Source organism: Symphalangus syndactylus, chromosome 1 (assembly GCF_028878055.3).
Source record: "Symphalangus syndactylus isolate Jambi chromosome 1, NHGRI_mSymSyn1-v2.1_pri, whole genome shotgun sequence".
In the NCBI taxonomy this organism is placed as follows: domain Eukaryota; kingdom Metazoa; phylum Chordata; class Mammalia; order Primates; family Hylobatidae; genus Symphalangus; species Symphalangus syndactylus.
This window is the reverse complement of record NC_072423.2, coordinates 80,408,531-80,431,147: the sequence shown is the minus strand read 5'-3', so window position 1 is coordinate 80,431,147 and position 22,617 is coordinate 80,408,531. Positions and strand designations below refer to the sequence as shown.

At 40.4% G+C, this 22,617-nt stretch overlaps 1 protein-coding gene across 4 annotated transcripts in view; it reads left to right on the top strand.

The window, feature by feature from the left end:
* The window catches only part of LOC129460975 (putative zinc finger protein 826), a 74,281-nt gene that overhangs the window by 6,209 nt on the left and 45,455 nt on the right, over positions 1–22,617 (top strand). For 3 of the 4 annotated variants that reach the window (XR_010121434.1, XM_063641785.1, XM_063641779.1), the window contains exon 2: positions 6,176–6,348. The gene's annotated coding sequence lies outside the window, so the exon portion shown is untranslated. Of the gene's footprint in view, positions 1–6,175; positions 6,349–6,786; positions 6,880–22,617 lie in introns of those variants that run through there. The other variant, XR_008650343.2, reaches the window with a different exon arrangement.

Sequence of the window (22,617 nt, the reverse complement as noted above, 5' to 3'; positions counted from 1 at the left end):
CTGGTTCCTTCCTAGAATGAGTTTTCCACTTGTAAACTGCTGATTTTTTTGGAGCATTTTCCCTATAAGGTTTTCATAAAGCATCAATGATCTCATTAGTTTTCCACCCAAGCTTCACCATGCATTCGATGTTTGTTCTTTGCTTCATTTTTAGCGGAATTTATGTTCTGATAAGCACTCTTTTCACACTGCTGTCTTATCCTTCTTAGTGCTTCAAACTGGACCATGTTCAGACATGTTATAATGCATTAGGATGAATTTGTTTTGGTACAAAACTACTTTGGAAATCCATGCATGGTTTTTTCATAATATGCATTTTCCATGAACATTTTGAAGACCCTCCTATAAAATCACATCATCTGTGAACAACTAATATTAAGAGTGATCCACTCTGTTTCTCTGAATTCTGATGATTTCCCTTCTCAGGTATCCAAAATCTTCTGGCCTTGTTTCTTTTTCAAGAGCAGGTTAAATTTTTTTCAAAGTACACATTTTATTTATACAGATTAGTGCAATTTGAACATGAATATGGTTTGCAATTCAATTTATACAGCATCATGTGGGGGCTGGTTGTTCTGACCAGAGGTGGAAGCAGACTGATTGGACTTAGTAAGGGAAATGACAAACATACTCACAATTTATAAGCAATCTAGATTAGCCAGGGAGTGATTTTTTTTTTCTTAAACAATGTAGTCCCAAAGTACAGACAGCTTCTCCCTTCCTTACAGGCCAAGTCATAGAAGAAGCAAGTTTCTGAGTTTCAGCTGTGTTTCTCGGTTTTAGGCCTAAGTCCTTCTAGTCCCAAGGTTTCTGTGACAACAAAACAAGGATCAACTTGCCTCTGACACTCCTTTCAGCCCCAAATTATTTTTTTACTCCTATTTTCTTCCTATCTCCCAAGTATCCCTGGGATACACTGGACCAAGCAGAACAGGGCTGGGGTGCTGAAGTCTTCTTCTGGGAGGACTGATTACAGTATCCCAGTGTCTTCTCCACTGCCGTTCAACTATCTAGGTCCAATTTAATGCACTCATCATCTCAGTCATTGGCTTTCTGTGTGGTGAGCAGTGGGACCTAGACCCAAACCCCTGGTGTTCCAGTAACAAGGGGAGATTCAGTGCCACATTGCCACTTGCAGATGAAGAGCTCTCCTGGTCTGACAGTTCACAGTACTGAACAGCTATAAGAAGACGGGGACAGCCTTGGCAGAAACAGTGAAGCTGTCACAACTTCTCTTTCTAGAATCACCAGGCCACCCTGTATGGTTTGTGGTTCCCTTCATTCCTTGGTCAATGCATGGCTCCCAGGCACATGAGATTTAAAGGCACACCCACCCATCCCACTTCATGTCTTCAGCCTGTGGTGATCACATCAACAGTCCCTGAGGTGAGAGAGGAACTCTTAGGGTCCTCTTTCATCCTTCTCCCTCCATTCAGGAAGTCCCACCTGATGGAGCTCGCAAAGAAAGAACAAGGGTCCCGTCTCCCTACTCACTGTCTGTCGGACTGGATTTTGTTTCACCCTCAGCCCCTGACTATAAGAGCTCTGGCCCAGGGATGAAGCTGACATGCCTCCCATGGTCAGTGGCAAGTCAGAACACTTCTGCAGAGGGAACCCGAATCACCAGGGGAGCCTAATATTCACACTGCAGACCCTGGTACTCACTGGACTCAAAGCTTCCCAAACACAGAGTTTCTGAGATAGAAGAGGCAGGCTCTATAAAACAAACGAGTAAAGACCTTTGTCTCTGTCCCACTGGTTCCAGGTTCTGCTTATTTAGTTGGACAGCAAGTCTCACCTTCCTGTAATAACCCATGCTCTTGAATAATCTATTTGCTGTCTCACTTGCCTGTGATGCAAGTCCTGTTTCATAACCAACCCCAGTATTCCCATAAAATTAGAGTCCAGCTTGGAATCTGCCTTTCCCTCCACACCAGCTGGACCATGAGCTCTGAGAGCAAACAAGGTTTGGGGACCCATTGAACAAATCCACGCATTCCAATAAACTCACAGACTCCTTCACACCACCCAAAGGCCTCAGAGTTTGGCCCAGAGGCAGCAAGGCAGTACTCCCTGGGAACGAGGCAAATAGAACACCAGTGCCACATGAAAGCAAGTTATGTGGACTGAGGAGACCACATAAACAATGTCCTCTGTGGCAACAACTCGGATCTTCTGGGTAGAAATGGGAGGAAGGAATAAAATGGCCAAGTACAATTAGAAAGTTTTCCTATAATAAAATGCATGCCTGGACTTCTCTAGGGGGTAACACTGTAAATCAGTCAGCCAACACAGGGCCCATTCAGAGCTGACAGTGAATCCAGAAAGGCCTTCCACTTGTTCTTGATGAGAACCCACACTAGGTGTGTGCCTTCTGCCATGTGTGCCATGGGTCAGAGTGCATCTGATGGGCCCCGGCGTTAAGTCCGACTTCTTGGCACAGCAAGCCACAAGCCTAGTGATTCTGATGACAATAAATGTCCTGTCACAATTTGCGTCTCCATCGGAAGCCCAAGAGAGGGTTTCTCAATGCTTGGCAGGTCTGACACTTGGGTTCAAAACTTGCAGCTCTCCTTTTTCAAAGGACTTAAAAAATTGCTTTCCTCTGCAGGTCCTCAGTGTTTGAGTTCTTATTTTGTTTTTTGGCTGGAAAAAATTGTGGGGACATTCACTGCAGTTCCCAATCCCAATCCCGTATCTTGGGAGAAGTTGCATTCTCATCTGCTGGGCTTGGCACCAATGCCCTGTAAGCATGTGCCACTCTACTGTCTTTCAGTAGATTTTATCTGGTGCCAGGGAGAAACCAACCCAATTGTGCTGTAGGCAGTTTTGTTTTGTTTGTTTGTTTAATTTATATAAACATAGAAGCTGACCCTTCTGGTCTTAAAGCTTGAAACTTGTATTTGTCTTATCTGAGTTCTTTCCTGAGGAAATCACCTTCAGGCCTCTCAAAAAAGTATCAAAAAATTGAAACTCATCAGATCACCATGTCCAGCCATGAGATGCTGGACCTGGACTGCTTATTCCCCTTCCCTAGTTCCTGTTTTCTTACACATTGTTACATTTCTTCCTGCTGTATAAGCCCCTAGTTCTAACTGGTCAGGGAGATGGATTTGAGGCTGAGCTTCCATTTGCTTGGCTGCAGCACCCAATGAAAGCCTTCTTCCTTGGCAACAGTCGTCGTCTCAGTCATTGGCTTTCTGTGTAGTGAGCAGCGGGACCTAGACCAAAAGCCTGGTGTTTCAGTAACGAGGGAAGATTTAGTGCTACCTTGCCACTTGCAGATCAAGAGCTCTCCTGGCCTGACAGCTTACAGGACTCAAAAGCCATACGAAGGCAGGGACAGCCTTAGTAGAAACAGTGAGGCCCTCACATGCCAGCGAAGTCTTAAAGGTCTCAGCACCAACTTCTGGTCAGGTTTTGGCTTCTAAGGCTGACTTTCCTTTGGAAACTTCGTATATTTCAGAATGGAAAGAGCTCTGACCTGACAAGTGCAAGCAATTTGTATATCAGAATGCGCACAGGACTGGAGGCAGGAGCAGTTGGCTGGGGTGAGCTGGCACAGGCAGGCCGTAGCTGGAGCTTGCTGTGGAAACGTTGGGGCTGCTTGGCAAAGCCCACTGATGGCCAGCCGGTGTGTGTGCTGGTCAGTAAGGCTCTGTCTTATGCACTTCTAGCAGACTGAGGTGAGGGATCCAACTCTGCCTCCCGAGTTCAAGTGATTTTCCTACCTCAGTCTCCAGGCTAATTTTTGTACTTTTGGTAGAGACAGGGTTTCACCATGTTGGCCAGGCTGGTCTCGAACTCCTGGCCTCAAATGATTCACCTGCCTCGGCTTCCCAAAGTGCTGGGATTACAAGCATGAGCCACTGTACCTGGCCCAATTTATAAATTTTAAAAGAATTGTTGATCCCTAGTTACTACTGAATCTTCTTTCCCAAACTTGTCCTGCCATAATTTTCATTTGTACAAATCTATTTGCATGCTTTTTATAAATATTTTATAGCAATTTGATATTGACTGAATTTTTAAAAATACAGTTTTCTGTAGAATTCTGGCAATGTCTTTATGCATCTATGAAGATAAACACATGACATTCTTATTAATTCTGTTAATGCAGTTAATTATATTAGTGAATTTCTTAACGCTGAATCTCACTTGCATTCCTAGCATAAAGGGTGCTGGTAATGACATAATATTTTAACGTGTTGACACAATGGTTTCTAATATTTAACAAATTTTCTTTTATATTCATATATTCCACTTGTCTGCAATTTTTTTTGGCTCAATCCATCTAACAGTCTCTTATCACCCCATATACCTTTTCTAAAATCCATTGGGAAGATTGACTGCTTTATAACTCTTGAATAGTTTAAACATCATTGGTTTATTAATTAGTCTATCTGTAGAATTTTCCTCCAGACTATACTGACTTGGTGCTTTTGTGTGTGAGGGACTCAGAAATGTTTCTGTTTCTTCTATGATATTTTACAGTTTAGAATCTCTATCTCTATGGGGTAAATGTTCATAAAATGTATACTCCTGGAATATATATTGTCTACATTTGCACATTAATGTGCATTGGAGTGCACAATTTTGTCCTTATTTATTTTTCACATTAATATTTGACTTAAAGTTATTCTTTGTACCATAACCTGTTGACATATCCTTCTCAAACTTACATTTATCTATTTATTACAAAGGATATTTTAAAGAATACAAATGAATAACCACATGAAGAGAAACACAAGAAGAGGTTTGGGAGGGTCCTCAACACAGGAGCTTCTAACCTCATGGAGTTGGGTTGAGCCACCCTCCTGACACATGGATGTGTTTCTGTGTATAAACCCAGAAGCTCTCCAAACCTTATCCTTTTGGGTTTTTCTGGAGGTTTTCATGCAGGCATGTTTGATTACATCATTGCCCATGGGTGATCAACTTAACCTTCAGTTCTCTCTCCCCTCTCTGAAGGTGGAGTGAGGCCAAAAGTTTTAACCCTCTAATCACATTGTTGGTTCCTCTGGCAACAGCCTCTCATCCTGTGGTTTTCCAGGGATTTTCAAAAATCACTTCATTAATATAAACTCATGTGGTTGAAAGGGGCTGATTATGATAAAAGATGCATCTTTCACCTTTATCACTCTGGAGCTCCACTGGAGCTATTTCAAGAACTGGGGACAAGAGTCCAGATATTTTAACAAAAGATAATCCTATTGCTCTTGTCACCTAGGAAATTACAAGGGTTTTAGGAGCTGTGAGCCAATATCACAATCTCCCTTCCCACTAAACTGGGAAGGTACTCAAAATCAGGCCCTCTGCAGTTTGTCTCCATTGTAACTTGGTTATGGCCTTCTAAAAATCCATATTTCTTGCCCACGGGTCAACTGGAAAATCACTCTGGATTTGGATAGATAGCACCCTGCTCATAAGAAAAACCCATGATGGGCTGCACTGTGCAGATGACATTGTCCTTCCCCAAACTGGAAAGAACTCCATGGTTTTCTGAGATACAATTTATGTTACTCAATGTCAAATACATTAGGCAATTTAGACATAGAGATCCATTAAGTACAATTAAAATTCCAGAAATAAACCCATACACATACAATTGATTTTCAAAAATGGTGCCAAGAATAGGGAAATATTCTTTTCATAAATTGGTGCTGTGACAACTGAATAGCCACATACAAAATACTTAAGTTGAACTGCACTCCATATTATAATTTACCAATATGGCTCAAAGGCTTGAATATAGGGGGCAAAACTATAATACTCTTAGAAGAAAATACAGTGGAAAATACTCCTTATTTTGGATTTGGCAAAGAATTCTCACATATGGCATTAAAAGGAAAATCAGCAAAATAAAAACATAATTTGGACTTCATCAAAATTAACAACTTTTGTGCTTCAAAAAAGTGAAAACACCAGTTGGGAATCTTGTGTGCTGTTGGTAAGAATGTAAAATGCTGCCGCCACTAGGGAAAAGAGTATGGCTGCTCCTAACAAATAAATAAATGATAGATAGATAGATAGATAGATGGATAGATAGATAGATAGACAAATAGAAACCGTGTAGACCATGTAGATAGACAAAAAGTAACCATGTGATCCAGCAAGTCCACTTCTGAGTATACCCCTCCAAATGAAAAGCAGCAACTGAAAGTTTTTTGCTCAGCTATGTTCACAGGAGCACTACTTACAATAGCCAAAGGTGGACGCAATCTAGGTGTCCACGAAATAAATGGATGAACAAAACGTGGCATCTTCATGCAATGGAATATTATTCAGCTTTAAAAGAAATTAAAATCTCAGACATGCTACAACATGGTGAAGCTCGAGGACATTATGGTAAGTGAAATAAGCCAGTTAGAAAAGGACAAATATTGTATGATTCCACTAACATGAGGTTACCACGGTTAAATTCAAGGGGTCAGAAAGAATGGGGGTTGCCAGGGCCTGAGGTGAGTGGCGAACGGGGAACTGTTCTATGAGGTAGGGTTTCAGTTTTGCAAGATGAAAACAAGTCTGAAAATTGATTTCACAATGTGAACTTAGTACCTAATACTAAGAAGAGGACATTTAAAAATGGACGAGGGCGACGAACAAATTCTGCGAAATGCAACTGTCCTGTCAGGGACCAGCCTGGGCTGAAGTCAGGCCAGCTCAACCACGCCCCCTCCGGCTCCACTGTCATTCAGGGACGAGGGGGCGGGGACGTGCAAACTGTCCAATCAGGAGCTCCGCTGAAGAGTTGCCTTGCCACGCTCCGCCTGCGCAGTGGGGAGGTCGCCACGGCTTCCGACTCTGGCGCGGTCTTTTCATCTGCTCCGGAGGGCCCTAGGTGGCTCTGGGCATCCTTTGTCGCACTGTGACCTGCAGGTACTGAGAGATCCGTAGGGAGGACACTGGGACACCCTCGAAGCTGGGAAGTAGTGTGTGGCCGGGTATACCGAGGTGAAGGGTCTGGTTGGAACCGGCTGTGGCCGCGGACCGAGGCCTCCTCGCGGTCAGCCCGGGATTCTGCGACGCGAGTGCACTGGGGGCGCAGCTTGGCCCTTGGGCCTCTCATCCGGGGCTGGCAGGGCAGCCGGGCCACAGCGTCCCATCCCGTCCCGTCCCTGCGCGGCGACCTCGGCCGACTCTGGGCATCGCTGCGCCCTCAGCCCCGCGTGTCCCCTTTGTGCGGTCGTCGGGGAAGCATCCTTGCTCTGCCTGCGGTGTTCCTGCGTTTGAGAATCGGTTTGAGTCCCCAAATGGATTGTATACATTGTGGCTGGATTTATGTGACTTCAATTTGTTCTTTTTTGAAAAATATTTTGACTCTTTTTGGGTGTTGGATTTGTAAGTTAATGGGTTAATTAGGATGGGTTCAAATAAATTTGGTTTCCAATAATTAAGTGGCGAGTTGGTTATTCCCTTGGTCCACTGTGCTTTCCGGTGGGTGTTCTTCAGCAACGTTTGGGTTAAAACCTTAAGGTGAATCTAGGGAGTTTCCTCACTTGTGAGAAATGAAGCTTGGAGTGTAGCATTACCTCACTGCCAGGGGACAGGAGGAGCTTCCAGAGCTCCTGCTGTGACTGCTCAGATGCCCCTACCCTCATCACCAGGGCCTGACCCCGTCTCTAAGGGTCACAGCTCACAAGCTTGGGGATGTGTTTGACCTTTCGAATGTGGGTTTTCCTTTTTTAACGGTGGGGAAGCAGGGTCCTTATCTGAACTGATTAGAAAGTTTTTGTTTCTTCCCTTTGAATTCCCTGATCACACATTGCTTCCGTTAATTTTATTCCCTTGTGTGAATATGTACGAATTTTTAGTTTCTTGGGGGAAAATGTGAACTGCCTGCGAAATGTCGGTATAGCAAGAAAAGCCTGGAACGAGCAATTTTTGTTCTTTTTTGGAGTGAGAACCTCAAGATGTGAGATCAGGGTACTTAAGTTTTTACGTACTTTTTAAAAAATATCACTTTGCATGTGCAATATAGTCCTTAGAAAATTTTGAAGTTTTTTTTTAATTTATTTATTATACTTTAGGTTTTAGGGTACATGTGCACAATGTGCAGGTTTGTTACATATGTATCCATGTGCCATGTTGCTTTCCTGCACCCATTAACTCGTCATTTAGCATTAGGTATATCTCCTAATGCTGTCCCTCCCCCCTCCCCCCACCCCACAACAGTCCCCGGAATGTGATGTTCCCCTTCCTGTGTCCACACCGCATGTTCTCACTCATAGGTGGGAATTGAACAATGAAAATTTTGAAGTTTTAAAGGCTATAATTGAATTCCTATTTTAACGGATAGGAGGGAAGTTACGACAAGCATCTGTATATTCATGAAAATCCTACTACACTGAATATATTGAGCCCTATTCCCCAGTGTATTAAAATACTCATTCCTGAAAATATCCCCCAGTGTTAGTGTTACGAGCGGCGCAAGGTCAGACATAACCACGTCTAGGCACATTTGTGTCTTTCCACAAAGTCAAGCTTTTATTGATGTATATCCAACCGTAAAAGCCACGAAGTATGTGCAGCTCCCTAAGAGGTGGTTCTCCTTAGTACTACTTCATTCAGTAGAGCCACAGGCACGCAGGCTCAACCATACATAGTATCATACTCAATATATAAATGTTATAGATAAAAACTTCACACTCAAAAATAAAAAATACCAAGCCGCCTTGGGAATTAATTTCTTGCCAGCTTGTTCACAAATTGTTTTACAGAGGCTGACACGGGTTTTATAGTGGGCAAAGAAGATTGTTACAGTGAAGATGACAAAGTTCTGTAAATGGTCCCAAAGATATTTAGATCAATTCCAGAATCCAATTTTTAATGTATTTATCAGATTCCAATCTTACTATGAGCCTTCACTAATGTGGCTGAAGGTCTTTTTGAACATTTTGAGGTAGGTGCATCTTCTATGTAAGCCATCTAGGTCTTTCTCAAATGTAACTTACTCAAAAGTAACTTTTGCACCAACCTAATATTTTGTGTTTAGTACTGCTATACCATATGTTAGTGCCTCAGTGGTATGTTTTAGTTGTGCTAATTCTGTATAGAATTTATTATGAGCTTGTTCAAGTACTTTGAAATTTCTTTGTATGTGTTTATCTGTGTGGTGTCTATCCAAGAGATTTCTTGTATGTTGGAGGGCTATGATGATGGAAAATCCCTACGCCATTTCTTTCATGTAAATGGTAAGTTTTGAAGTGTTTGTGAGGGTGATGTTTATGACGAATACCAGTTGGATACATTCTGATTGTAAGTATGTGTTGTGATTTTCTTATGTGGTTATAGTAGGTCAGTGTTTTTGTTTGTTTGTTTGTTTTGTTTGTTTTCTGAGCAGATTATCCAATGGAAATTTCCTAAGTCTGGAGTCATTGTGGGTATTTTTGTGATGCTGATAGGTGAGTAGTCTAGTTTAGTTACTATATTCTGAAAGGTGTAGTATTTGACCATTGGAATACTAATTCATTTTGTACAAGATAACCATCAATAAATAATGGTCTTTCTCAGGTGGTTATTTGTAGGTTGTGTCTTTTATGCTAGTAGTGAGTCTCCTCCGCTTAATTTGAGCAGATTTGATAAACATTGCCCCGAATCGTCACATCCTGAAGGTTTGGATGTATTCAGTTGATCTATAGCTGCCTTGTCCCAATTTTATGTAAATAATTTTCTGCATTGTATTGTATTTCTTATGTCATTCCAAGTCTGAGTTAGTAAAGTACTGTGCCTAGTACATTGTGTTTGCAGTAAGTTTTTCACCATAAAGTTTCTTAAGGTAAAGAGGTTGGTTTTTAAGATGCATACTTTGTGATCAATATTGTAATTGAATCCTTTTGATACTGTGTGAGGTTATTTATGAGTCATCAGTTGTATTTTATTAAATGTCTGTGAGATAGATGAGAATGTGGATGTGGCAGTTTACATGTATGAGTTAAGTTTATGCTTAAAATAAAATAGGTCTGTTTTTAACTCTCTGAATTTCTGCTTCTTGTTATTACTGAAATGACTAAGTTTGAAATAATTTCAATTGCTGCAAATATTTGTAGCACTTTTCTTAAATAATATTTATCTTGTGGCAGTAAGTTTGGTAAAATAAGCTATTTCTCAAATTCTGGTTTCTCAAATTGTATACATTATGGTTGGATTTATGTGACTTTAATTTGTTCTTTTTTGAAAAATAATTTTGACTCTGCTGGGTGTTGATTTGTAAATTAATCTTAATGGGTTAATTAGGATGGGTTCAACTAAATTTGGTTTTAATAATGTAGGTGGTGGGTTTGTTACTCCCTTGGTTCACTATGCTTTCCAGTGGGTGTTCTTCAGCAATGTATGGAGTTCTGGCTTCCCCTGTCAATTATTCATGGTCCAGGGACTCAGGGTTTAACATAGCATTTTATAGAAGAAATGTCTTCAACTATAAGTATAGGTAAGTGGGAGTCTACTGTGGTGGCATTTTGGTAAATAGGGTGTTGGGATGACCACGAAACCTTTATTCATGATCCATTGGATGTTTGGATTATGGAGAAAAAATAATTTAACATACTTGGGTCTATGGTTGTGGCTTTATCCATATTTGTTTTAGTTCCTAGTGTTTTCATTAGCCAATTGATTTAAATTGTATGTTTTCTCTGTCTACATATTCAAAATAAAAGTTTAAATCATCCTGAATTTCCAGTGGGCACATTTGAAAAATAAGTTGATTTTGATGAGGAGCATTTCTTCATGTGTTTTTTCGCTGCATAAATGTCTTCTTTTGAGAAGTGTCTGTTCATGTCCTCTGCCCACTTTTTGATGGGGTTGTTTGTTTTTTTCTTGTAAATTTGTTTGAGTTCATTGTAGATTCTGGATATTAGCCCTTTGTCAGATGAGTAGGTTGCAAAAATTTTCTCCCATTGTGTAGGTTGCCTGTTCACTCTGATGATAGTTTCTTTTGCAAAACCACAGTGAGATACCATCTCACACCAGTTAGAATGGCCATCATTAAAAAATCAGGAAACAACAGGTGCTGGAGAGGATGTGGAGAAATAGGAACACTTTTACACTGTTGGTGGGACTGTAAACTAGTTCAACCATTGTGGAAGTCAGTGTGGCGATTCCTCAGGGATCTAGAACTAGAAATACCATTTGACCCAGCCATCCCATTACTGGGTATATACCCAAAGGACTATAAATCATGCTGCTATAAAGACACATGCACACGTATGTTTATTGCGGCACTATTCACAATAGCAAAGAGTTGGAACCAACCCAAATGTCCAACAACAATAGACTGGATTAAGAAAATGTGGCACATATACACCATGGAATACTATGCAGCCATAAAAAATGATGAGTTCGTGTCCTTTGTAGGGACATGGATGAAACTGGAAAACATCATTCTCAGTAAACTATTGCAAGGACGAAAAACCAAACACCGCTTGTTCTCACTCATAGGTGGGAATTGAACAATGAGAACTCATGGACACAGGAAGGGGAACATCACGCTCCGGGGACTGTTGTGGGGTGGGGGGAGGGGGGAGGGACAGCATTAGGAGATACACCTAATGCTAAATGACGAGTTAATGGATGCAGGAAATCAACATGGCACATGGATACATATGTAACAAACCTGCACATTGTGCACATGTACCCTAAAACCTAAAGTATAATAAAAAAAAAGAAAAAAACAAAGAAAGAAAAAAAAGAAAAATAAGTTGATTTTGTACATATTTGGTTTTGTCAGTAAATTTGTCTAATACAGTCATATTTCTTGGTTCATTTTGTGTAAAGAATGTGCTAATAATCTCTGTTGTTTTGTATGTGGGTGTAAATGATCCAAGTACTAGTGGTAAGTTAGATAATAGAAGATTATAGGCTGGGCATGGTGGCTCACGCCTGTAATCCCAGCACTTTTGGGAGGCCAAGGAGGGCAGATCACTTGAGGTCAGGAGTTCGAGACCAGCCTGGCCAACATGGCGAAACTCTGTCTTTACTAAAAATACAAAAAAATTAGCCAGGCATGATGGCTGACACTTGTAATCCCAGCCATTCTGGAGGCTGAGGCATGAGAATCACTTGAACCCAGGAGGCGAAGGTTGCAGTGAGCCAAGATCATGCCAATGTGCTCCAGCCTGGGTGACAGAGCAAGACTCTGTCTCAAAAAAAAAAAAAAAAAAAAAAAAAAAGCAGATTGTAGGTATCTGGTATGTAAGTACATGTGAATATTGTTCCCATTTTGTTATAGTTTATAAAAAATGCTTGTCTCTAGTGGTGCCTAGGACTATCATGGATTTCTGGAAGATGTTGACTTCCAGGAATCAGTATTTTGAGTAGGGACTCTGTATGTTGTATCTCCTGTGATTATTGGGTACCAGTGTGGTTTTCGTGGTTGCCTCCAAAGTGAGCCTGTTCTAGTTTCCACCAAGGAGTCACATTTTCAGTTATGATGACGTATCTGTTTCCATATTCTAGAAAATCTTTAACTTCTCCCACTTTGTTCAGTGTATGATTATTATGCCAAAAGCCAACATTATTTGGCAGGATTGCATCTCTTTAATAAGGCTAAAAAATTCTTACCAGCAGCATTAGATAGGGAACACAGATTACACTGAAGAATCTTAACTGATCCGGTCACTTTACAAGCACTATTTTTGAAACACACACTAAAACAACACAATATTAGGTAGCTTGGATGTATTATAGCCGAGTTTGCCATCTATGCTGTGAATTTAGCATGTGTTGTATTATGCCAAATTATGAATTATGCTGTTTCCATTGGTTCAGTTTGGTTTGTGAAACCTGTTGGCCTTGGCATGTGTAGCCATTTTAGTAAGTAACTTATATTGAAGAATGAGTGAGGGATAAGGTTCTTCCCCTGTTGGATAATGAAATATAGCTCTAAGGTATGTTGATGTGAAACATGTTAATGTTGATTGTCTCTTAAAATACATATATATTGAGTAGTGTCAATTCTACACATTCTTTTTATGAGTTCCTCATTTGTGGTATTTAATTGGTATCCTTGAAAGCAAGTATACTTATATTCAGGACAAGCTCTATCTACATAATGTTGTGTTGTTTTAGTGAGCGTTTCAAAAGTAGTGCATGTGGAGTGATAGGATCAGTTAAGATTCTTCGGTGTCGTCTTTGTTTCCAGTCTGATTGTGCTGGTAATAATTTTTTAGCCATATTAAAGAGTTGTAATCCTGTCAAATAATTTTGGCTTTTGGCATAATAATCATAGGATAAACAAAGTGGGGGAACGCGGAAGTTTCCAAAAAACTGAAAGTTAGGAAAGTTAGCTAGATAATAGTTATAGTGTCTGATCCTCTCCTGCTGTTATTATGTCATAGTCTAATGTGTATCTCAGTAGATATTTTCCTGTGGAGATCTGAAACGTGGGTGTATGTAATATGAAGTAGTTGGTGTGGTAGCTATGTCCAGTGTTGTATCATCTCTTGGATCTGCTTCGTAATCATAATCCTCCTTCTCTCAAGTCTGAGATGGTACTAGAATTTGTGCCAAGTATTAACAAATAACTTGTAGGAGTATACTATCATATTTAAGCGTGTCATGTTAGATCCTCCAATATATGGTTCTCTCTGTGGTACTAGGATTGGTGTTCAGTCTAATATATTGCTTTTTATGTAAATCGGTTCATGTGTCTGTTTCTATTAGCATTTCTCTATCTATTATGTTTCCTCTCCATTGGTTTGAGATGTGACTGAATTCTTGCTTGATTGTACCTATGTTAAGTTGGGTGGGTCACAAATAGTTTTGTCATTTATGCATTCTTCTAAGATGTGTTTAGGAGTATATGCAAAGTGTTTATAAAGACGCCTTGGCTGAACGTGTGTGGAAACTCTTCAGACATTGTTTTGGGTCAAACAAATATGAACAAAATAGCCTAAATGAGACCCCTGACCTTCTAGCAATTCAAAAAATGATATATTTTCATAAAGTATGTATTGTGGAACGTGTTCTGGTAATCCTGTGATCTTAGGTGCTGTGTAATCTTGGCATTGTTGGACATGTATGTGTTCATGGCTCAGGAATTTTTATGGTTGTGTTAAGAGTAATGGTAGTAGGCTGGTTGGGTGTGGTGGTTTATGTCTTTAATCCCAGCACTTTAGGAGGCTGAAGCGGGAGGATCACTTGAGCCTAGGAGTTCGAGATCAGCCTGGGCAGCAAAGTGAGACCCCATATCTACAAAAAATGAAAAAATTACCTGGGTGTGGCGATGTCTGCCTGTAGTTCCAGCTACTTGGGAGGCTGAGGCAGTAGGATCACTTAATCCCAGGTAATGGAGGCTGCAGTGAGCTTGCACTCCAGCCTGGACAACAGAGTGAGAACCTGTCTCAAAAAAAAAAAAAAAAAAGAATAATAATAGTAGGAAAGGAAGTAGTACTAGTGGTAGTAATAGTTTCTGCTATTTCCCATGTGTGTCTCCTAAAATATTTTAATCTACTTCAAGCCTATGTTTGATATTATTTGATATGTAAGCATTAAACATAATGCTGCAAATCAAGATATAGTACTCTGTGGATGTTTAAGATCTATAGATTAAGATAAATTTTATTAGCCAGGTGTGGTGGCTCATACCTGTAATCCCAGCGATTTGGGAGGCCGAGATGGGTGGATCAACTGATGTCAGGAGTTTGAGACTAGCCTGGCCAACATGGTGAAACCTCGTCTCTACTAAAAATACAAAAATTAGCTGGGCCTGGTGGCAGGCGCTTGTCTGTAATCCCAGTACTCTGGAGGCTGAGGCAGGAGAATCACTTGAACCCAGGAGGTGAAGGTTGCAGTGAACCGATATTGCACTCCAGTCTGGGTGACAGAGTAAGACCCCGTCACAAAAAAAAAAAAAAAAAGGTAAAAATTTTATTTTATACTTTTTCTTTTTCTTGAGCCAGGGTCTAACACTATCGCCAAGGCAGGAGTGCAGTGGTGATCTCTGCTCCCTGCAACCTCTGCCTCAAGAGATTCTCCCACCTCAGCCTCCCTCCTGAGTAGCTGAGACTGCAGGTATGCGCCACCATGCCTAGCTACTTTTTTGTAAAGATGGGGTTTTGCCAGTTTTTCATGCTAGTCTCGAACTCCTGGACTCAAGCAATCCTGTCTCCTTGGGCCTCCCAAAGTGCTGAGGTTACAGGCCACCGTGCCCAGCCTGAAACACTTCTTTCTTTGACAGTGTGGTAGAGGGTTGCTTCTAGCAGTAGTATGGCTGCTAGATTAGGTTGGGATGCATCAAACAAAGTAAGGTAACTATATGGATTTTCTTATCTCATATTAAGCAGTTTAGCAATACAACTTATATAGTAGGTTAGTAGCCAAGCGAGGCCACTCCAGTCCTCAGGGTCTGTATGTTCAGCTAAGCCTTGAATGGTTCCTAAGGCTGCATTTAGTTTACAAATATAAGGAGCAGAAAACTGGTTGTGGCACCTAGGTTCTACAAGGTCTGGTCTGAAATGGTCTGACATTCCATTCTGGGCCTACTTAATTGGGCCAGCCCACTGCAGCTAATTCATCACGTAAATCTGGTGAGATGATTCAGAAGACCCTAGGTGGTGAAGAGGCTGACAGTGAAGAAGGTGAATAAGGTAAGATGTACAGGGGTGATGGAGATCTTAGGCTAAAGGTGATCTTGGAGAAGCTAAGTCTGAGTGCTGGAAGTACCCTATAGCTGTTGGTCTGCAAGTTACTAGTCAATAATGTGCTAAGTAAGCAGATAGTGTAATTTATAATTTGTCTGCAATTGAGATGTCTGTTCTTATGGTACTCTGGTTTATCTAGTTACAATCTCTGTGGTGGCAATAACAAGACAATAAAGTTACTATGATGGCTAGTATGAAGTGAATGAGAAAGGTGGTGAGACCAGTTGAGAAGCTACACAAATTTGTAGCCATGTTGTTGTCTTAAGTGAGTAAAGTATTTATTCCAATGATGGCTAGAAGTGATGCTGGAGTTTAAGATATTAGCTTAATGTCTAGTAAAATTGGCTTGAATTGAAGTACACCTTCAGTTATTCTCAAGGAAAATATTAATGCAGTGACTAGAAGAAAACAGTGTAGTACCAATATTGCAGAAAGTATGGTAACAAATCTAGGTCAGGTGAGAATTTGGAGAAAGGCTGTGAATTTTGTGTAATTTTTACTCTCTTTTTCCTGCAGTCCCATAAGTATTTCTGTGTCCGTTGATTACAGTGTGCTCTTGGGGATAGTGTTGTCATTTAGTCTCATGCTCATTTTGTAAGGTATAATATTTGCATCATGTTCTTCCTTATTCTTATGACCATTAAGATCAGTTGATTAAGAGATGAGTGGGGGTTGCTCTTAAGGAGACTTTCTCTTTGATTTAAGTTAAAACATGCCAGGTTAAGAGCATTTTGGAATGTGCTCATTTTGTCTACGGTTTTTAATTATCTTTTTACTAATCCATTAAATCTTTCCATTCTGCTGCTGCGAGGCTATAGGATAGGGGGAAATACCGTTGTAAACCCAATCACTCTACCAGTGCTTGTGTAGCCTTTGATGTCAAATGAGTTTCCTGATCATTTTCAATTATTTTAGGGGCTCTGCAGTGAGCTGCCCAATTTCCTACGGCTGAAATGTTAGATTTGGCAGATGGTGGGCTAGCCACTATTGCTGTACCAATCCTTGTATATGTATCCGTCATTGTTACTGCATATTTTTTGCAGGTAGGGTGATTTAATGATCCCATAAAATCTATTTGTAAGCAGAAGTTAAAGGTGTCAGGTTTAGATCTGTCTTTGGGTTTAGTACATCTGTAATTGTCTGTGTTTTACATTGCTCATGATTAGCCATAGCCTTTCTAATTTGGTGCCACATCACCTTTTAATTTCTGTCTGCAGCCATTTGTACAGTGTATGCCTAAATGTCCTTTTCGCTTATGTAATTGTGTTTATAGAATATAAACTGCTTCTGGTGTCTGTTTAATTTTAAAGTCATCTCCTGTTTTTTTATAACTATTGTGTGGGGTACCTGTGGTATTTCCCATTCATAGTCTGATTTTCTCCCAAGTTGTAGAGGTGGTGATGAATATCTCCATGAGTTGTCTGGATTTCTGTGTCGCTTTAATTTAGGTGTGCTTTGTGTATCAATGGTTATGTTTCTTGTTCATGTATCTACTGGCTATTAAGTTTTATGGTCTCTGAATTATCATTTTAGTGTGGCAATATCAAAATGTGTCACAAATATCTTAATTTCGTTTGATAATTCATATACTTCCTCCCAGTGAGATTTGGACCATATATTTTTACCATTGATTTTTAAATTATTTTGTTTCCATTTATGTGACCATTGATAGGGCTGTGCCATTTGTGACTGCTTATGAGTCTGTGAAAATGTAAATTTTCTTTTGTTTTTCTGATATTGAGTGTCTGACTCCAGGACAACTGCAATCAGTTCTGCATGTTGTACAGAAAAGTGATTTACCTCATTCCTTCAGGATTGTTTGGTCCTGGGAACTGAGTGCTGCTGCTGTCCATTGGTTCTGGCCTGAGTCTTGGAGGCTGTTCCATCTGTAAACCAAGTGTTAGGCAAGACATTAGACCAGACTGGGCCCCATTTTTCTATATTGGCTTGGATTCTCACTGTCCCTGGAATAATTCTGGGAAGTCTATTTCAGTTTTGTGAGTCTTTGCCATGAGGAGATGCAGTTGACCCTTAAAGCCAGTATCTCAACGTTGGGTGTACCATTGCCATGTGAACAGCTTTGGATTAATTTAGATACCTGTCATTTTTTCAGGACTCAATTTTATCCAGTGATGGAGAGGCATATGGCATCTAATTGTAATGTTGTTGCCAGTCAGAGGCTCAGTGTTTTGGAGGGCTTTATATGTGAGCCATATGCATTTTTCAAATGGACTGTAATTGTTATTAGAGTATGCAAATTTTGTTTTCCAAAATTTGACCAGCAGGAAGGATGTAGAATATGGTCTCTTTTTCCATAATGGCTGTGTTCCATGTTAATCACTCATCAGAATTACCAAGCTGACTTGTGAATCTGGAGATGAGTAATTCAGTGTTTGCATTGTGGTGATATAGTCTTTGAGCGTTTTGAGTACTTATGTTTGTTCTTGCCTCCATGTGAAGTCTTGGTATTTCCTAGTTATCTTATATGACTGTCTCAGGATGATATTTAAATAAGGTATATGCTGTCTCCAGTATCCAGATAACGTTATTATTCTCTGTGCTTCCTGTTTGTTGTTTGCTGCCTTGCAGGCTTTTACCTTATCTATTACTGTGGTTGGGTTTTTTTCTCTCGTGATGACCATTGAACTCCCCAAAATTTGTAATTATTGTGTGGGCCTGTAGTTTTGTCCATATTAATAGTCCATCTCAGTGATTTTTTTTTTTTTTTTTGGAGACAAAGTCTTGCTCTGTTACCCAGGCTGGAGTGCAGTGGCACGATCTCAGCTCACCGCAACCTCTGCCTCCTGGGTTCAAGCGATTCTCCTGCCTCAGCCTCCTGAGTAGCTGGGATTACAGGCATGCGCCACTGCCCCCAGCTAATTTTTTTTTGTATTTTTATTAGAGATGGGGTTTCACCATGTTGGTCAGGCTGGTGTCGAACTCCTGACCTCATGATCCACCTGCCTCGACCTCCCAAAGTGCTGGGATTACAGGTGTGAGCCACCGTGCCCGGCCCCATCTCAGTGATCTTAAACGTGTTATTGGGATTTTCCTTAATCTTTTTATGGTCATTGTTTACCATTATACTGTTGTCTATGTATGATTTTATTACCATTGTGTACTATTTGATTGGCCCATGTGTGATGATAAAATGGAGTGAGCCATCATTGGCCTGTTTAAATATCCTTATGGTAATCTTTTAAATTGGTATTTTTTGCCTTCCCTGTAGTGGGAAATCAGAGAACTGGAGAGACAGATAGGGTCACAGGAGGGTTTGTTACTTAAGGTGTACACCAGCCCAGCGGACTCGCATCCAGAAAGACTGAGCACAAAAAAGGCAAGTGCCTTTTATGCATCCCAAGGTGGGAAAAATGTGAAGAAGGAAGCGGGCTTACAGAAGCAAGAACAAACGATTAATCATCTTGTGACATGTCTTACATCTTAGGAAAAACATGTTTTGTAGCTTGTGTTTATCTGTCTTGTGACCGTGCAGCTGCACATCAAGAAAAATAGGAACTTACAGAACTTACAAAATATGCGGAGGGTAGATACGGTTACTGTTTCACAGAGAAGCAATTAGTATTCTTTCTTAACTCCTACTTGGGGGTTGGGCTATTTGGGGCCCATTTCATCTTAAACTTTAAATAGCAATTTTTGTTATACGGTAGAGAAGCTTTGATTTTCTTTAACTCTCTACTTCATTCCCCCCTTTGGTGCTTTTTATGAATGAGTTTTTATAGAAAGCACCACTATTATCCATTTCTTCATGGGATGGCATATATTCTTTAGGTAGAGGCTGGTACTTAGTTAAAGCCATTATTTGGGTGGTAGTTTGTCTTGTTACAATTGCCTCTATAGTTGACTGAATACTTCTGATTAAAAGGGAGTATCAGGCATCCGCCTAAGGTAAAGCCTCCTGTTAGGTTTTAAATCCACCAAAAGATGAAAACCATCCTCCGAAGAGGGAGCCTGGAGACCAACCTTTTCAGGTTTGGACTGGAACATGAGCCAACTTTCGCATCCTCGCAGTGATTTCCATGACAGCTTATCATCAATTTCTAGACAGCAGTTTGTTAAATTAACTTCCCACATACTCCTCCTTCTGAGGCCAAGAGGTAATCTAGTGCCAACCTATTTTGATAAATTGCATTTCTCATTTGTGTGGCTTGCACTGCCAGCAAATCTAAAGCCCTTGATGTTTCATTGGTTATCATTTCAAGAACAGCCTGTAACCTTATGATATGGTTGATCATGTAAATGGTGGTATGATATCCCCATGTTCCATCTGCCCAGTTGGCTGGTCCATGGTATTTAATAGTTCTTTCAGGAGGCCAGTCATTATCTTTCCAGTCTCCTATATCTATATCCTTTTTAATGTTTGTGTCTATTTTTGAGGCTATGCTCCTTTTGGTTCCTAAAATATGTGATTTCCTTATATTTCTTTGTGCCTGTGTTAAATCATTCCATTTGATTTCATCTCTGAATTTTGTTGGGTCTGAGTATGGGCGGACAGATCTCCAGGCTAATGTGATCCAGTTCCAGAGGGATGTGGCACGTCTTGGGTGATTATGATTTATTGATGGGTTTTCTGCTAATGCAGTGATTTGATGCATTTCTGTGCCTGATAGTGTCATGGTATTTTGTTCCATTATCCCATAGATGGAGGAGCCAGTCTATGGTCTGTCTTTGGCAAAAATCTATTTTTTTTTTTATAAATTCTCCTCCTGGTGTATTCTCTGTCCTCACTGATGTCCTGAGGTCTGTGATTTCCATGGTTATAATATATAACTTTCTTTTTATTATAGTGTTTGATGCCTATACCCTCCTCAGGGGTCTTCATAATCTCCTGGGTCCTCTGGATGGGGGTCCTTTGGTCCCAGGGGTTCCTCTCTGAAAGTTACATCTGAAAGGATTTACCTTTCCTTAGGATTCTGTGAGCTAACTCTGCCTTTCTGGTGATCCCTCTCTATCTGTGAGGTACTTTACATTAAAGATGCAGGTATTTCTTCTTGTGGAGTTTCGGTATGTAAAAGTTTACCATTTTTAGGGTCCCTCAAGTCCAACTGTATATCCTCAGGGGTGTGTAGAGGGTGTCTTTTTCTGATGCCAACTGTTGGTTATTATGGATCCTCAACACTAGTGTATTTGGGTGGTGAGCCCTTTGGTAAGCTTGCTTAATTTTCTTTCCTAGATCCCACATTATGAAATATTAGTTGCAACTTTATAAAGTTGCTTAATAATAGATATTTCCATTTCCAACCTTCACCAGCCATAGGAATTGAGACTATGCAATAATCGACTTCCTTTTCTTTCTGCCAAATTGAAAATTTGTTTTGCCAACTACTGTCTCGTAAGTCAAGACCCTGCTTGGTACGAGCCTTTCTGGCTCTGCAGGCTTCCTAGGTTGGCATCAGCCAAAACCTTGTCAGCCTTTGAATCTGCATAAAATGGGTGGGTTCTGCCCCATCACTCAGGGCATCCTTTGGGGACCAGGCATTCAAGACAAAGCAAGATTAGCCACCTAATTGGAAATCCAAAAATATAGTAAAAGAATTACACAACAAAAAAGATAAAGGGGTATTGCATATGGCTTTTGGACTTATACAGCATAGGTTTTGAATTAATTTTAACATCCGCTGTAATGCACTAATTGACAATCCTTCATGGGATTAATCAGTACTGAGACATGAATTAAAGTTATACCTGGAGATCCCACTAAATGTAAGTATACCATGTAATCTTAGAGGAGTTACTGAATATTAAATAGAGGACAAATAATTATGCCTTGCCATAAGCATCAGAATTGTTGTCTTGCTTAAATTCCCCATGGTCATAGCACTCGTTATCCTAAAATATTTTCCTAGTGAGAAGAGAAGCTCTGAATCAATGAGTCATAAATTAAAATTACATTAATATGTTAGTACTTTCAAATTGGCTTAACAAAATGGAACCCAGGGAACTTACCACCTCTTGCCGCATCCCACCCCCCCTGCCGCCATTAAATTCTGTATGGCCCAGTATTAATTAGAGCCTTCAAGAATTGAAACCCGTTGTACAAACCTGTGTAGTGAAGAGGTAGTTGTCCCTAGTGCTTCTTTTAACAGCCCAATTTGGCCTGTTTTTAAACCTGGAAAAATAAGTGGCTACTCATTATTAGATTACTGGATTACTACAACCTTGATGATGTCACATCCATTAAGCCCCTGTACCCAGTACCCAACATTATGGAAATGACTGACTCCACCTAATCAGCAGTTGGTAAATACCCTGCTATCACAGATTTAGCCATGTCTATTCTGATCAGTTACTTTTCAACATTATCTTACCTGATGTTTCCCTTCATTTTTGAAGGGACATGATATACTTCTACCTGGGTGCCATCAGGGAATCTCAGAGGCCTTGCATTTGTTACAGTCTCTGTAGGCAAGATCTTAATTGCAGCCATTGCCTGTGTCCAGGGTGACACCGAGGTTAAATTCTTAGAAATGATTTGGTAACCAGAGGGTTGCCATGTGCCTGACATCATGAAGAAATAGCTGTTGTTTTTCTCAGTTCCGACAGTATCTTTTAGGTTTTTAAAAATATTTTGGAGGCAACATAGTCCTCCTTTACAAATTTTACTTAAGCCTGTTTATGCTATGATTTGCAAATTGGCTCTTTTTGAATGTGCGCCCCTACTACAAGGGCGCTAGTCTCTGTTTAAAATTGCCATATGACAGGCACTCCTGTTGGTGCCCTCACAGACTCCCTATCTATAGAGGCTTTAGCGACCTCCTCTCATGCCTCCTGGAGTTTACCCATGATGGTCATAAGTTACCATAGGCTTCTGATGGAAGATACTGTCCTCAGCTCCACAGTGTGCTGTTAGAGCAGCAATTACCACTCTGTACTGTGCTTTTATAAAAATAAGCTCTCCTAGGTCCAGACCATGTGATTCTACTCAACTGCCTTGGGTTTTGGAAACACCACCATTCCCGAG